Below are 16869 nucleotides of genomic sequence, written 5' to 3' on the forward strand. Positions count from 1 at the left end.
GATATGTGTGTGAGATGTGTGATGTGTGTAGAAAATGCATACAGAAGGAAGAGCCACGCCAAAGTTCACTCACCAGCCCCAAGTTCAACGGAAGTGACCGTTTGCATTACAGTTAGGGTGCACGTGCATATACAAATATAGAGATATACATACATAAACACACAAGCATATATTCATATCCCATTTATATTCATATAATATATTTATATATTTATATAAATGACATATAAAGGTAGAATGAATGAATGATGAATGAATGAATGAATGAATGGGTTACGGTTAACAATTTGATTGGGTTGATGTGGGAACATGCTTTAGTCATCAAAATTTATGCCATGAGGGACTTTTGTCCGAAGTTTGTGTATCCAAAAGGACTCACGTTTCAGAATCGTGGTGTGTGATCGATTTGTGATTGATTCAATGGCAGAGATCTGAATGTCATTTATAGAGTGATCCGGTTGATTAAAGTGTATCGTGTAAGGTAGAGATTTGCCCTGACTGGTGTGGAAGTTATTGATTTCTGACCGGGTGTTATTAAATCGTGTGTAGAGTGTATTTTCAGTTTTTCCAACATATTGTTTGGTGCACTTTTGGCAAGTGATTAGGTATATGACCCATGTAGATTTGCAGTTCATATAGGAGGTGATGGGGAATTTTTGTCCAGTGCTAGAACTACAGAATTTGTTTCCGTCTAGTAAATGTTTGTGAATAATGCATTTGTTTGCTGTGCATTTATAGAAGCCAGGGATCCTAGTTTCTTTGTTGTGGGGCTGTGGGTGCTTTGCTTTTACCAAGAGGTCCCTGAGTGTCCGACCACGTCGAAATGATGTTAGTGGAGGTTGAGGAAATGTGGTGCCGAGTGTTTCTGATTGATGGAGGAGAGGAAGGGCCTTATTCAGAATACTTGGCAATTGGGATGAGGTAGCAGAGTAGGTGGTTACCAGTGGGACACGGTTAGTTGCAGGTTTGGGCTTGTAAGTCAGAAGGTCTACTCTCGGTATGTGTTTTGCTCGGGTTATTGCTTCTTGCACAGAGTGAGGGTCATAGTTTCTTGCAATGAAGTGTGTTTCTAATTGGCAGAGAGAAGTTTCTTCTGCCATTTTTGTTGAGCAAATGCGTCTTACTCTGAGTGCTTGACTGTATGGTATGCTTGCAATTGTATGTTTAGGATGAGATGAAGAAGGGAGAAGGTAAGAGTGAGTGTCTGTTGGTTTGGTGTATAGTTCTGTTTCGAGTCTGTTATTTTGAAGCGTGAGTGATGTGTCTAGAAAGTGAACTTCGGACTGTGAGCTGTCGAATGTGAACTTGATGGTCGGATGAATCAAATTTAATTCATTTTGGAATTGGGTGAGACTACGGGGGGATTTTGACCAGATGAACTGGATGTCATCAATATAACGTACCCAGGATTTTTCCAAGATTCCGTGATGAGGTTGTGCATTGATCTTGGCCTCTATCATTCCCATGAAGATGTTAGCGTACGATGGTGCAACAGGGGTACCCATAGCCGTACCTTGAGTTTGAATGTAATGTCGTCCGTTGAATTGGAAATTATTCAGTTTGAGTGTCAGTTCTAATAGGCGCATAAGGTCTTGAGTAGGTGGCATTGGGACTTGTCGTGTATCGAGGGCTTTGCGGCATGCAGACAGGCCTTCTGAATGTGGAATATTAGTGTAGAGGGATGTAACATCTGCTGTGACTAAAATGGTTTGGGAGTTGAAAGGTGAGTATATTCTGTTCAATCCTTGGATGTGGGTCAGAAAACTGGTTGTGTCCTTGAGGTATGAGGAGAGCTTCAACACGAGAGGACGTAAATGACAGTCAACAAATTTTGATATTAGAACAGTTGGACATGTGCAGCCAGATACGATTGGTCTACCTGGATTGTTTACCTTGTGTATTTTAGGAAGAAAATAAAGGTTAGGGCAATGAGGATCTTTCAGAACCAAGCGAGATTTGATGGTTTTATCCACCCGAATAGAATCTACTACCTTTTTAACCTCTTCAAGATGTAAAAGGGTAGGGTCGGATGGGAGCTCTTTGTAAGTATCACTATGTAGTTGACGATTACCTTCTGCAACGTAATCGGTAGTCGACATAATGACAATGGCAGCACCTTTATCTGCTGGCTTTATGACTATCTTTTCATTGTTTTGGAGATTGTGAAGTGCTCGTCGCTCTGCCTTTGTAAGATTGTCCTTATGTCTGGAACAATTATATTTTTGTGCCACCTTTTCAATTTCATTGCTCACTTGTTCCATATAGACATGTAGATATGGATTGTCAACACGTGGTGTCCAGGTGCTTTTTGGTTTAGGTAAGGTGAGTTGTGGTGTATTAGTATCGGTGTATGTGATTGTATGCGTGGTTGTTGGTGTTGTTTGTTGTGGCGTTGATGGTGCTGGGTGTACTTTAGCAAAGTGTGCCTTTAATGTCATTCGCCTACAGAAATCTTTTAAATCTTCTTTCAATTGTAATTGGTCTATTTGTGGAGCGATTGGGCAAAATTTTAAACCCTTAGAGAGCAGGTTTATTTCCGCCTCACTGAGGGAATGATTGGAAAGATTGATGATCCCGAGTTTAGGTAGATCTACAAGTTTGGTTGCAGTAGAAGTTCTATTGTTGTTGGTTTGACTATTTTCAACCTCAGCTGTGTTCATTTCCATGGAGGAACGGTTCTGCATGTAATGATGTCTGCGGTTTGTGTATTGTTTTTTACGATAATGTCGATTTTTGTGTTTATGCTTAAGTTGGTCAGAAGTGGTTTGAGAAGTGGTTGGAAGTGGTTGGAGTGGTTGGGGTGGTTGAAGATGGGGTGGTTGAATTGGTGGAGAAGTGGTTGGAAGTGGTTGTAGTGGTTGGTCAGAAGTGGTTGGAGAAAAGTGGTTGGGAGTGGTGGTTGGAGTTACCTGGTTATTGTTTGCAATGGGTGTAATCTCTTGAGATGGTTTTATATGCTTGCATAACATTTCATCACGTTTAAGTTTCCTTTCCTTAACTTTAACAATGTCGTGTTTAGCAGCCATTAGCTTATCATTGAATGAGCACATTATGTGGTGGTATTGTCCAGGATTCACATTCTTCCACATCTTCTCCTTCTTTTGGCTGATGTTCTCATTCAATTTGATTAATTTTATTTTTACTTGTGTTATTACAATCTCCAGTAGTTGTTGAGCAGTGTTCCATAGCAGTAGATTCCAACGTGCAGTGATGACGTCATCATTGGTTTGCGTTGCGAAGCAAGATCGTTTTTTAATGAGGAGACCTTTAAGTACGATCCCTCGTTGTTTATATTCGTTTAGGTAAGTGGTTGATATATATATATATATAGATATATATACTCAAAGGCAAAAGTTATTGTGACACACAAACAACAAACAGAATCAGTGTTAAACTTTTACTGCCGCGAATGAAATGTTATTACATGGAAAGACAAATGTTTCAAGGTATGGTAACGATCAACAGTCCATAAGAACAGTGCACCTGGCATATGCAAATGAGCCACAACACAAGAGGGGGTTCACAAGCAAGTTCACACAGTCAGTAGCGAGTGTGTCCACCTTGTGCATTGATGCAGGCCTGGCACCTTCGCCTCATTGAGGCCACTAAACGTCGATGAAAGTCCTTGGGAAGATCATTCCATATCCGAGGAAGGATTTGGTGGAGTTCCTGCAGCGTTTTTGGAGGATTCGGATGACGTCGTAAACGTCGCTCCATTTCATCCCAGACGTGTTCAATGGGTGACAAATCAGGGGATCTTGCAGGCCAGGGTAACACATTAACATTGTTCTGATTAAGATACTGCTGTACAACTCGAGCAACGTGTGGTCTGGCATTATCGTGTTGAAACGACACTCTAGGGCCGTTCTGTTGCAAAAACGGTAAAGCGGCCATTTGCAAAATCTCGTCTCGGTACCTCACAGCATTCAAGTTCCCCTTAATCACAATCATTGGCGTTCTTGCTGCAGCTGTTATCCCACCCCAGATCATAACGCCCCCACCTCCAAAACGATCCCCTTCCAGAACACATGGCCTGATGTAACGTTCACCTGTGCACCTGTAGACACGTGTCCTACCGTCAGCTCGGTGAAGCTGTGCCAAATGGTGTTTCTATGGACGTTGAATCGACGAGCAACATCACGCTGCGAGGTACCAGACTGAAGCATACCTATAGCTCTCCATCTGTCATTTTCCCCGAGGCGTGGCATGTCGAACTTATTCCAGAACGATGAATAGAGGTGTTTTTCTGACTTCTGCACTTCTTAAGACTGCATTGAGTGGAAATGATAAGCGTCTGGTTGTCTGGCCTTTTAAAGTGAACATTGCTGGCCATTTTTCTCGAATATGTCATGCTTCTTGCAAATTTCATGCAATTCGAACAACAACTGCTTGGTTGCGTTTCTTCGACCATTTTAACACACTCTTTCTCTGGTTCAAATCCAAAAATTCATTCACAAGATTACCAATGAAAAAATTCCATGTCACACTAACTTTTGCCTCTGAGTATAGATACAGTATATAGATATATAGATAGATATATATATATAGATAGATATATATATATAGATAGATATATATATAGATAGATAGATAGATATATAGATAGATAGATATATAGATAGATATATAGATATATATATATATATAGATATATATATATATATATATACAGTCACGTGAAAAAGTAAGTACACCCCATGTAAAGTTTTGACTTTTTCAACATATTTCAACATACAGCTATTTGATCTCATTTCAACAATATTGGTAGATAAAGGTGATATAATATAACAAATATCATGAAATTTGCATTTATGTTTATTTAAATTATACAATGGACTACAAAATGTAAATGTTTCATGATATTTGTTATATTATATCACCTTTATCTATACTATCAATATTGTTGAAATGAAGATCAAATTGCTGTATGTTGAAATGTGTTGAAAAAGTAAAAACTTTACATGGGGTGTACTTCTTTTTTCACGTGATTGTATATATATATATATATATATATATATATATATATATATATATATATATATATATATATATATATATATATATATATATATATATTGTTGTGGATATGAGAATGTTTTTTTATTTTGTTGTTGTGGTAAAATGTTGTTGTAAAAGGTTGTTGTAAAATATCACCCCTCCTCCCTCCGTTTGTGGTTGTATAAAGGTCAAAGGGCGTTTCCGTAGTTAGTCCATAAAACATACATGCAGGACACTATATATCCTTTCTTTTGACAGTTATATCCTTATTATGTGTATTAGCGTAAGGCTGTGTCTTCCATTAATTGAAATACTCCATTGCACCAGTGAAAGAGATAGATTCCCTGCCATTCCCCCCTTTCCGTCAATTGCAATTCGAAGTGCCTTCCGCATTTTGGTCGGTTTTTCCCTCCAATAACCGCCATTGACCACGAGGCTCGAGTCGGGGAAGGAAGGCGTGTCTCCACCTCGTCATAGAGGGGAGGAGTGAGCCCGCCCCACTCGACCAACCATGAGCCAGGGGTTCGGCTAGAGAGGGCGGAGGAAGAGCGATCGGGGAGGGTCGCAAAGGTTGAGGGGCGGGGGCCTATATAACCCAAGGCAGGGCGTGTCCAAAAAAGAGATGCGTTTTTACAGAGGAGAGCACTGAGCAGAAGACAGAAAGGCCTGGAGTTGGACTTTGAGTTGGTCTGAGTTGGTTGGGAGTCGGTCGTCAAGTGAAGAGTGGTGAAGAGTCAGTCCGTAGAGGTGGTGGTCAAGTGGTTGCGTTGGTGGCGGTGAGGAGTCGGTGGTAAAGAGTGAGGGACCAAGAAAGAGAGAGAAAGAGTCCTGAAGCAAGAGAGGAAGTTGTTGGACTGGGTGGGACTAAGGAAGGAGAGAGAACCCGTCACACCAATCCCCCAAGCTCCGCGTTGGCTCCACCAAGCGTTCAGCTCCACCAAGCTCCGCGTTGGCTCCACCAAGCGTTCAGCTCCACCAAGCTCCGCGTTGGCTCCACCAAGCGTTCACCTCCAGCCATCCACCTCCTGCAATTCCCCGTGTGAGTCGTCTTTTGTTTGTTCTGTCCTGGGTTAATTAAGTCTGTATAAGCTAGTATTTTCCCTGTGTCACCTGCGTCTTATGTGCTTGTAAATAAACGTGACTGCTTTCTTTTTGCTTGTGTGTAAATAGTCAATAAATTCAGTCGTATTTCCAAACCTTTCTTTGCCTTCGTTTTCCTCTTTGCATTGCGTCGTTTTCGTCTTTTCCCTCATTGAGCAGCTGGGGTGCGATACGGCAAAAGTCTGGGTGAATCGGGTGAGTTTTGTTAGGTCGCGGTCTTACACCACCGCTCGGTCTATAACATCTAACCGCGATCTATAACAATTGGTGTCTGGGAGTGGGATTCGAGGCCCGACCAAATTTTTTTAAAAAAAACGAATAGAGGAAAAAAAAAATTTGGTCAAAATTTGGAGCGGCCGAAATTTGTTTTGTTTTACAAAACCTGAATTTTGAAATCGCGCCATGGCTGTTCAAGGCGACGGGATGCCGGTGGGAGAGATAGACGGGGTAGAATCGACCCAGGACTTAGGAAAAAAAATGGTGGAGGAGAGTAAAGAAGGTGTGGTTGAGGGTGTATCAGGTGCACAAAATGGCAGCCTCGCGCACGTGGTTGAGGGGGCAGCTGCGGCCGCACCCTTTGTACTACCAACGGTGGTCCAAATGCAAGCCTTCATGGCGCAATTCGCCGAGATGCTGAGAATAAACGGGGAGAAATGGAGTAAGGAAATGGATGCTCAGGGTGAGCGAATGGAACAAATGGGGAACCGGGTGGAGGCTCAGAGTGAGCAAATCGAGGCAACAATAAACGGAATGAGGGCCGATAGGAAGGAAAGGGAGCAGAGGGACAGAGACCGCAAGTTGAGCGAAAGGGTCCCAGGGGTGCACGAGGAGGTAACGCGAGTCGAAAAGCGCTGGTTGAGCGAAGCGGAGAAAAGCGCGGGTACAATGACGGGGGTAGAAATCGCGACACGGGGTTTGCGAAAGCCGGCGACCGCTGAGGTAGAGGAGGGTGTTTTATTAAAGCCAGCGGTCGCCGAGGTTAATAAAGAAAAAGCAGTAGCGGGAATAATTAAAATTGAAGAGATGACGGAGGTAGCCCGGGAATTGCAGGGAGAAATGGATTATGTACAAAGTCCCTGCTCAAATCACGATGCTGTGCTTAACCCGAATGGAAGTTTGCAGGTTCGCGTGGAGAAAAGGATCCCCCAGGTGAGTCGTGCTGTTGTGTATTGTGCGGGGAGATTTTGTAAGAGGATGTTTAGCGACAAAAGAAGTTTTGCGCGCTTGGGATCGAGGAAGCACCCGGGCGTTGGTGAAGGGTCCCGAGTGAGTGGAAATGGCACGCGTGGGAGGAAAAAGTGTGCGTCGGCGAGTGGGTGTGTTATAAAGTGTGGGAGTGAAACCGAGTGCGAGCGAGAATGCACGTCGGTGTGTACGGGGTGTGACACAGGGAGTGAGAGCAATACGGAGTGCACGCCCATGGTGAGTGTTCCGGAGGACGTAACGGAGGAGAGGTGTGGACCGAAGTGTGCGCAAGAGGTGTGGTGTGTAACAGAGAGAGCGTTGGTGGAATGTACGGACGGCGTTGGAACGCCAGGTTTTGTGAGGGTGAAAGGGGTAGCGTATGCTTGTAAGCATGCAAGTAAAGCGTCGACGGTAACCAGGGTAGTGGTTAGGGCGACGGATAGCCGATGCGAGCGCTCGGTGCGAGGGGGGGTGCGAGGCCCGGCGCGGGTCGATGCTGCGTCGCTTCTCTTCGAAGCGTCGTTGCCGATTCGGGCTTGGCCCCGCCCCGCACGGTCGAGTCCGGGCTTTGTCGGGCGAGGCGACCGGTCCGGTTCAAGGGCGAGTGGGAGGAGGCGGAACGGTGCCCCCTCGTGGGGACGGGGTTCCGACCGGGGGAGATGGAGCCATCGGGCCCGGGACCGCAAGGTGCCGCGCCGAGATGGTGCGTGGAATCTCGGTCCAACCAAACCACCTCCCTTGAACCGAAAGCCGGACGGATTCAACCTGCAGGCAACCAAACCACCCGAATTCATTGCTCGGCTTTACGAAGCCGAGTTTAATGATGTCATGACGCACCGAGGCTAGGATATAGCGGACTGTGATGATGGTGATCGTGATAGTGATAGTGTTTTGGACCCAAAATTAGAGAAAAACAAAATTTGATGATTGGCAAAGGATTGGCAGTAATGATTGGCAGATGATGAGTAGTGATTGGCAAATTTTTGATTGGTTGGAATTTAGGTGTACAAAATTGATAGTGAGAGACCCCCGATGTGGTGGGATGGCAAATCCACCATCCCTCACAGACGTGGGGCAAAGGAGCTATAGTTTATGGGGTGTATGGCAGTGAAAACTAGCCCGGGTGGGTTAGGTTATATTGTAGGGATCTAGAAGAGATTGACATTAGGTGACGTTAAGGTTAGTTAGTGACTGATACCTGTAGTGGGAACGCTGGTAGATTAGTGTGGATTATAATGACGTGGGAGCGCAATAGTTTAAAGGGACGACTGGGAAGCGCAAGTTTCAGAAGGGAGTAGTTAGCTGAGATGATGCCGTGTGTGTGAGAATTGAACAGGTGTGATTGCACAGGTGTGCAACTGGACAGGTGTGTGGAGCAGTGTATGAGGGAGTAGTGGTGATTGTGTGTTGTGTTGACCAACTGGTCCAGGAAGAGGAGGAGGGTGCAGGTGGCACCAGGTAGGATTGCACAGGTGTGCAACGACAGGTGTATGGAATAAATGGTATGGAGTATTGGAATGGATGGTCGTGGAGTGAGTATGGTGGAAATTGTGGAGTGGAGTGGATGGTGCGAAGGTGTGAATGGGGGAAGAGTGGACCCCCATCACGGATACCCGGGGCGGGTAGTGTAAGTGTTAGGTGGAGGGTACAGGTAAATTGTGGTTGGATATTGGCATCTGTGGTGCGGGTGACAGAATGGTATTGTGGATGGGTGCATTAGTGTTGTGGAAATGGCTGGGCGTGTAGCCTGTTAGTGTGTGTAGTTGGTTGGGCACTCCACCACTGTGAGGATGTCGGCCAGGTGAGGCCGCAGGTGGGCTCTGGGAGCCGGTAGAGTTGTGGATGGGGCCCGAGGATCCGGAGGACGGACCCGGGTAGCCCAGTGCCAGAGAGGGCACCGAGTGGGGAGAGCGCCAGAGGGCCTTCCCCAGGTGTGTTAGGTTAGGTTAGGGTTAGTTAGGTTAGGGTAAGGAGCAGGTAAGCTCGGAGGCAACTGCAGTGGTGGAGGTGTGCAGGTGGGTAGACCCGCTGGGAGAGGTACACGCCACAGCCCAGAAATTGTGCGAGGGCACCGGGAGATGAATCGGGGGAGTGAGACCCCAAATTGAAAAGCACCACAGTTTGGCCAATGGGAATTGGTTTTTAGAACCCATAGTGTAAGAGGGCCAATGGTTTGGCCAGAGAAAGACCCCGGGTAGTGTAAAGTGTGTTAAAATCATTTAGAGGATAGTTAGGATGAAGGATCTCCTCGCACCATCTGCATCCACTCACCTGAGGTGACAGGTACTCCACACCATGCCATGTTTAATTATTTTTACTGTGCAAATGTTTGGAATGTGAGACGCATCATGACGTGGGTGTGACATTGTGCGTAATTCCATCTCTTCCTCCTTATGAGGATTGATGATGAATTGATGATGGCAAATTTTTGAAGTAGAGGGATTGTGGTGACGAATTTGGTATAGGGGAAATATGGGGAAGACGTGACAGTAGTGACGAATTGGTAATGTGTAGGTTTTGTACATATGGGGTAAGGGCAAGGGTGGGCTAGGTAACAGGGGGGTGACGTACGGTAGGGACGAGCTTTCTCACTTCGCCCTCCGTACGCATTTCGCCTTGCATTGCCTTATTGATGTGTACCCTTGTGACCTTACCCCTCGCTCAATTGTCTTTCCCCTTTTGTCTCCCACATGACCTGTGCGCCGTTGGGCGCCGAGGGGAGCGTGCGTGGGTCGGCCATTGTGCGCCCGAAATTCCCAGAACCAGCTGTCTGCATCGATGCACCACATTATGGGCCACATGCCTGTGGCCGAGCACCACTTATGGACCCCATGGGTTGGGGCATGGCCCCTCTGCTGGAACCGGCCAAGAGGGCCCGAAATCTTGCTGGCGGACCTTGGCCACAGGGCACCGATGCCCCACAGGTGAACCACACATAGTCGGCCCTGTGGGCCATAAATAAAAGAAAATAAAAAAGGGACACATTGGGCACACTTTATTGAAAATAGGCCGCCAGTAAGCAAAGCAAAATGAAAATGACAACATCTGGAAGACAAATAATAATCACCAGCAGGGGGAGCCGAAGAGCAAGAGACACCTGCAGGGTTAGGGGTTGTTGATTTTATTTTTATTGAACATTCATTGAACAATGGTGACTGCACCGATTGGTGCTTGGGTGTGTATTGGTGCGTTTTTGGGTGCGTTCATGGTGTGTCGATGCAGAGCAGACTGTCTCCCCCCCAGAAAGAACAATTACAGGTCCTGGGTTAGTTTTGTAAATAAAATTAGCGTCAGTGTAAATAATGCTTCCCACCGTCAGTGTATAGTTTGAAGACCATTCCGCAATTCGGTTAACTGTGGGCGTAAGTCTGTTAGGCAGGGTGCAATGGAGCAGCGGGACACATTTATTTATGTTTTAAAACTGTCGCACTCAGGGTCAGGTTAAAAGTAGAGGGAACTACACCTACGTGCCACACTAAGGTAAAAGTAATAGGCCCGGGACGTGCCTAAGGGGAGGAGGGTGCAGTGTTGTGGATATGAGAATGTTTTTTTATTTTGTTGTTGTGGTAAAATGTTGTTGTAAAAGGTTGTTGTAAAATATCACCCCTCCTCCCTCCGTTTGTGGTTGTATAAAGGTCAAAGGGCGTTTCCGTAGTTAGTCCATAAAACATACATGCAGGACACTATATATCCTTTCTTTTGACAGTTATATCCTTATTATGTGTATTAGCGTAAGGCTGTGTCTTCCATTAATTGAAATACTCCATTGCACCAGTGAAAGAGATAGATTCCCTGCCATTCCCCCCTTTCCGTCAATTGCAATTCGAAGTGCCTTCCGCATTTTGGTCGGTTTTTCCCTCCAATAACCGCCATTGACCACGAGGCTCGAGTCGGGGAAGGAAGGCGTGTCTCCACCTCGTCATAGAGGGGAGGAGTGAGCCCGCCCCACTCGACCAACCATGAGCCAGGGGTTCGGCTAGAGAGGGCGGAGGAAGAGCGATCGGGGAGGGTCGCAAAGGTTGAGGGGCGGGGGCCTATATAACCCAAGGCAGGGCGTGTCCAAAAAAGAGATGCGTTTTTACAGAGGAGAGCACTGAGCAGAAGACAGAAAGGCCTGGAGTTGGACTTTGAGTTGGTCTGAGTTGGTTGGGAGTCGGTCGTCAAGTGAAGAGTGGTGAAGAGTCAGTCCGTAGAGGTGGTGGTCAAGTGGTTGCGTTGGTGGTGGTGAGGAGTCGGTGGTAAAGAGTGAGGGACCAAGAAAGAGAGAGAAAGAGTCCTGAAGCAAGAGAGGAAGTTGTTGGACTGGGTGGGACTAAGGAAGGAGAGAGAACCCGTCACACCAATCCCCCAAGCTCCGCGTTGGCTCCACCAAGCGTTCAGCTCCACCAAGCTCCGCGTTGGCTCCACCAAGCGTTCAGCTCCACCAAGCTCCGCATTGGCTCCACCAAGCGTTCAGCTCCACCAAGCTCCGCGTTGGCTCCACCAAGCGTTCACCTCCAGCCATCCACCTCCTGCAATTCCCCGTGTGAGTCGTCTTTTGTTTGTTCTGTCCTGGGTTAATTAAGTCTGTATAAGCTAGTATTTTCCTTGTGTCACCTGCGTCTTATGTGCTTGTAAATAAACGTGACTGCTTTCTTTTTGCTTGTGTGTAAATAGTCAATAAATTCAGTCGTATTTCCAAACCTTTCTTTGCCTTCGTTTTCCTCTTTGCATTGCGTCGTTTTCGTCTTTTCCCTCATTGAGCAGCTGGGGTGCGATACGGCAAAAGTCTGGGTGAATCGGGTGAGTTTTGTTAGGTCGCGGTCTTACACCACCGCTCGGTCTATAACATCTAACCGTGATCTATAACAATATATATATATATATATATATATATATATATATATATATATATATATATATAATATATATATATATATATATATGTATGTATATATGTATATATTGTTACGGATCCGGGGGATGGCATTCCCGTTAGCAAGGGGGGATTAATCCCCTTGTCCTGTTAAGCTGGCCGTCTCCGCCGGTCCTGGAAGTATGACGTCACTGATGGCCGATGGTACGTAGGGTCGTATGCCCAATTCGTCTTAGTACCTAAGTATTACCACCGGCCGTCAGCGAGGAAATACTCCCGCCCGTGCCGCAGCGTAATTAATGGATTGCGCCGAGCGAAGCGAACTGCGGCGCAAGCCGTTAACAATGACTAAACCCGATTGCGAAGCGGTTCGGCCAAAATCGTGCTACAGGTACTCGATTGAAAGAAATCACGAAAGCGATCGAACGAGAAGGAAACCAAACGGGTAAGAAATAACAGGGATTTATTAATTATGTACAAAACCAAAGAAACCAAAGGAAGAAACGAAAGTCATTTACAGAAGAGAAGACACCGTGCAATCCTGATACAAGCTTACTTATTCCCAGGGACAAGACAAAACAAGACAAACTCACGTACACGAATGGGGGTTCTCAGGCAGGAATGGCTGGAAGGATGAGAAGGGCAGATGGTCCAAAGAGCGGGCAGCAGGGAGGTCCGGGGAATCGCGGCACGACGTCGAGGTCCGCGTGCACGCACTTGTGCTTGTTCAGAGTGCTGGTTGTATCGCGAGCAGGGCGTACCGATTCTCATTCGCCTTGTGCTCCTTGCTCATGCGTCTCTCTCCACCGAACCCGTCAAGCGCCTCCCTCCGCAGAACTGCTTGGTTCGTGCTCCCTCACTCATCTGCATAAGCAGTCCCTCACTCCCCCTTTTATTGCCCTCCCCGAAATCAAGCCGCGGGACTACGAGGGCACGCCTACCGGGTCGCTCACCATGGTGCTGATTAGCTGTTAGGGCTGGCTGACTCCACCTCTGATGACGATTGGGGCCACGCCCATGCTTCTGGCGGCTCCTCCCCCTTCTTCCCCAAGATGGAACACATGGGCAATGGCGTCTTGTGGGGAGATAGCAAACCACTCGCACCGTTTTTGAAGGGAAAATGGGCCTACACTTATTTGAATTGATGCAACGTAGAGTCAACTATTGGGAAACATGGCCTTACCTGAAACACAAAATAATGATATAACTATGGAGAGATCCTATGGTTCGCTACGTGGTGCGATGGACTAACTAGGGGACGACCTTTGATCTTACCAATGGATGGAGGTATTTACAAAGAATTGTTATTGACAGAGGGTGATATTTACAACAATTACACCAAGTGCAGGGTTTCCCAAATCCGTTACAATTTATATATATATTGTTACGGAACCCAACGTCGGCCTCGGATCCCTTCTCGAGGGGGGATTAGTCCCCTCGTTTGTGACTGACCGATGTGAGTCCTGAAGCTGCACAAGCTCCCTCCAGAGGCAGGTGAGCAGCTTCGTTCGCGACCGCGGATAAGATGTTAATTTGCCGAGCGGATGGCAGCCGTGGCACGAACCGTTAACAGAAACTAGACCCGATTCTCAAACGTTGGCCAAAATCGCGCCACAGGTTTTCAATGAGGGAAAAGACAACAACGACGGATGTAGAGGAAAGAAAGGCAAAGGGTAAGAAATACAAATATGATTTATTTACTATTTACACAATTGAAAGCAACCAAGGAGTAGGAAAAGATAATAAAATAAAAACAGAAGAAGAAGAAGCGGACACAGTGAAAATGCTAGCTTATCTATTGCAGTCTTAATTAACCCAGGGACAGCACAAACAAAGACAGACTCACACGGGGAATTGCAGAGTGGATTGGCTGGAAGGAGGAATGGGAAGGCCCAGGCCACTTTAGGCATCGAGGTCTGGCTCCAGGAGTCGACTCGCGTTCTTAGCGGGAAAACCTTGGTGTCCAGCGGCGCGTATCGTTCACCGCGAGCGGATGGGCGCTTCGTGCTGGACTCCGGGCTCCTCAGCTCCACTTCAGCGCCACTTCATGCCACACTCAACGTCCTTCCCTTACGCAACTCAGCAACTCTCCAGCGCAACTCTCCTTCTTCAGCCACTCTTGAACCCTCTTACTCAACTCTTAGAACTCTCCTTCTTGACGCATGCGCACGCGTTTTATCGCGTGCCTCGACCTCTCTCCGCGAGCTCTCTGGGCATGCCTACCGGGTCCCTTACTGCCGTGCCGTTGGCTCGCACGGCCTCTTTTGGCTCCGCCTTGATGACGAGGGGCGGCCAACGCCCTGGATTCGGCGGCTCCTCCCCCTTCTTCTCCGAGCCCACCTCGTGGCTAATGGAGTCGCGGTGAAAACCGCCAAGCAGCTGCGGCGAAAACCACAAGCCCAAAGAACAGCGTAATGCAGCAAACCGCGCAGAGGAATTTGGTAATGCGGCTGACAAAAGGGGAATCCAATGGAGGTTCTGGGGAAATTGAAAGGGGATACTACCTTGTTTGAATTCGATGCAATGCAGTGTTAACTAGTTGGAAACAGAGCCTTAACCTAATACACACAATAAGGAAATAACTACCAACAAGGAGGAAATCTATGATTGGCTACGTGGATGTTAATGAAATAACTACGGGCATGACCTTTGACCTTTATACACAGAATGGAGGCAGGAGGGTGATCTTTACACACAATTACAAATCCACAACACTGCACCCTCCTCCTCTTAGGCACGTCCCGGGCCTATTCAACTTTTACCTTTAGTGTGGCACGTAGGTGTAGTTCCCTCTACATTTAACCTGACCCTGAGTGCAACACTTTAAAAACACAAATAAGTATGTCCCCCTGCTGCATTGCACCCTACCTAACAGTTTCACTCCCACAGCTAACCGAATTGCGGAATGGTCTTCAAACTACAACATGAACGATTGGGGGAGTATTATTTACAGTTGATACTATTTTATTTACAAAACGCAACCCAGGACCTGTGAGTGTTCTTTTTTTTTTTTGGGGGGGGGGGGGGGGGGGGGGGAGACAGTCTGCCCTGCATCGACGTACCAGAAAGCACCAAAATGCACCAAAACACCATCAAGCACCAATCGGTGCACAGTCATCACAGTTCATAATAAAAATAAATCAACAAACCCCTGGTGGTGTCCTGCTCTTCGGCTCCCTCTGCTGGCTAATGCTCTTCCTGATGTTGTCAACTTCTTTGCTGGTGGCCTATTTGGTATAATAAAATGAAATGCACCAAACGTGTCCATTTTTATTTATTTATGGCCCACAGGGCCGACTAGGGGTGGTTCACCTGTGGGGCATCGGTTGCCCTGCGACCAATGTCCGCCAGCAAGATCTCGGGCCATCATGGCCGGTTCCAGCAGAGGGGCCACACCCCAACCCATGGGGTCCATCAGTGGTGCTCAGCCACAGACATGTGGTCCATACGTGGTGCAATCGATGCAGACAGCTGTGGTTGCGAGAGTTCGGGCGCACAATGGCGGACTCCCGCACTGCTCCCCTCGGCGCCCAGTGGTGCACAGTCCTTGGGTGGGAGACAAGGGGGGGGGGAAGAAGACAGGTGAGCGAGGGATAAGGTCACAAGGGTACACATCAATAAAGGCAATGCAAGATGAGGTGCGTACGGAGAGCGAAGTTAGAAAGCTCGTCCCTACCGTACGTCACCCCCCCCCCCCCCCCCCCCCGTCACATACTCTACCCTTGCCCTTACCCCCATATTTACAACAATCTACACATTTACAAATTCGTCACTAATGTCTCGTCTTCCCCATATTTCCCCTATACCAAATTCGTTTTCACTCCCACTAATCCAAAATTTGCCATCACCCAATTCATCATCAATCCTCATAAGGAGGAAGAGATGGAACAACAAAGCACAATGTCACACCCACGTCATGATGCATCTCACAATCCAAACATTTGCACAATAAAAATAATAAAAACAACCTGGCATGGTGTGGAGGTACGTCACCTCAGGTGAGTGGATGTAGATGGTGCGAGGAGATCTTAATCCTAACTACCTTCTAAATGACTTTAATACACTTTACACTACCCGGGGTCTTTCCCTGCCAAACCATTGGCCATCTTACTCTATGCGGTTTTAAGAACCAAATTCCCATTGACCAAACTGTGGTGCTTCTCAATTTGGGGTCTCACTCCCCCGGTTCAACTCCCTGTGCCCTTGCACAATTTCCGGCTGAGTCGTGTAGCTCTCCCAGCAGGTCTACCCACCTGCACACCTCCACCACTGCAGTTGCCTCTGAGCTTACCTGCTCCTTACCCTAACCTATCTACCTGGGGAAGGCCCTCTGGCGCTCTCCCACTCGGTGCCCTCTGGCACTGGGCTTCCCGGGTCCGTCCTCTGGATCCTCGGGCCTCTTCCACAACTCTACCGGCTCCCAGAGCCCACTGCAGCCTCACCTGGCCGACATCCTAACAGTGGCGGAGTGTCCATCAACTACACACACTAACAGGCTACACGCCCAGCCATTTCCACGACACTAATGCACCCATCCAACCATCATTCTTCCACCACACACCGCAGATGCCAATATCCAACCACAATTTACCTGTACCCTCTACCTAACACTTACACTACCCTCCCTGGGTATTCGTGATGGGGTCCATCCTCCTTTTCCCCCATCCACACCTTCGCACCATCCACTCCACTCCACAGTTTCCACCATACTCACTCCACGACCATCCATA

The 16869-nt window shown here is 47.2% G+C and overlaps 1 protein-coding gene across 6 annotated transcripts in view; it reads left to right on the forward strand.

Annotated features, from left to right (window-relative positions):
- USP47 (ubiquitin specific peptidase 47) overlaps positions 1 to 16869 on the forward strand; it is a 124007-nt gene that overhangs the window by 63367 nt on the left and 43771 nt on the right. The window lies entirely within an intron of this gene.

Source organism: Myxine glutinosa, chromosome 8 (genome assembly GCF_964187855.1).
Source record: "Myxine glutinosa chromosome 8, kmMyxGlut1.1, whole genome shotgun sequence".
NCBI lineage: Eukaryota > Metazoa > Chordata > Myxini > Myxiniformes > Myxinidae > Myxine > Myxine glutinosa.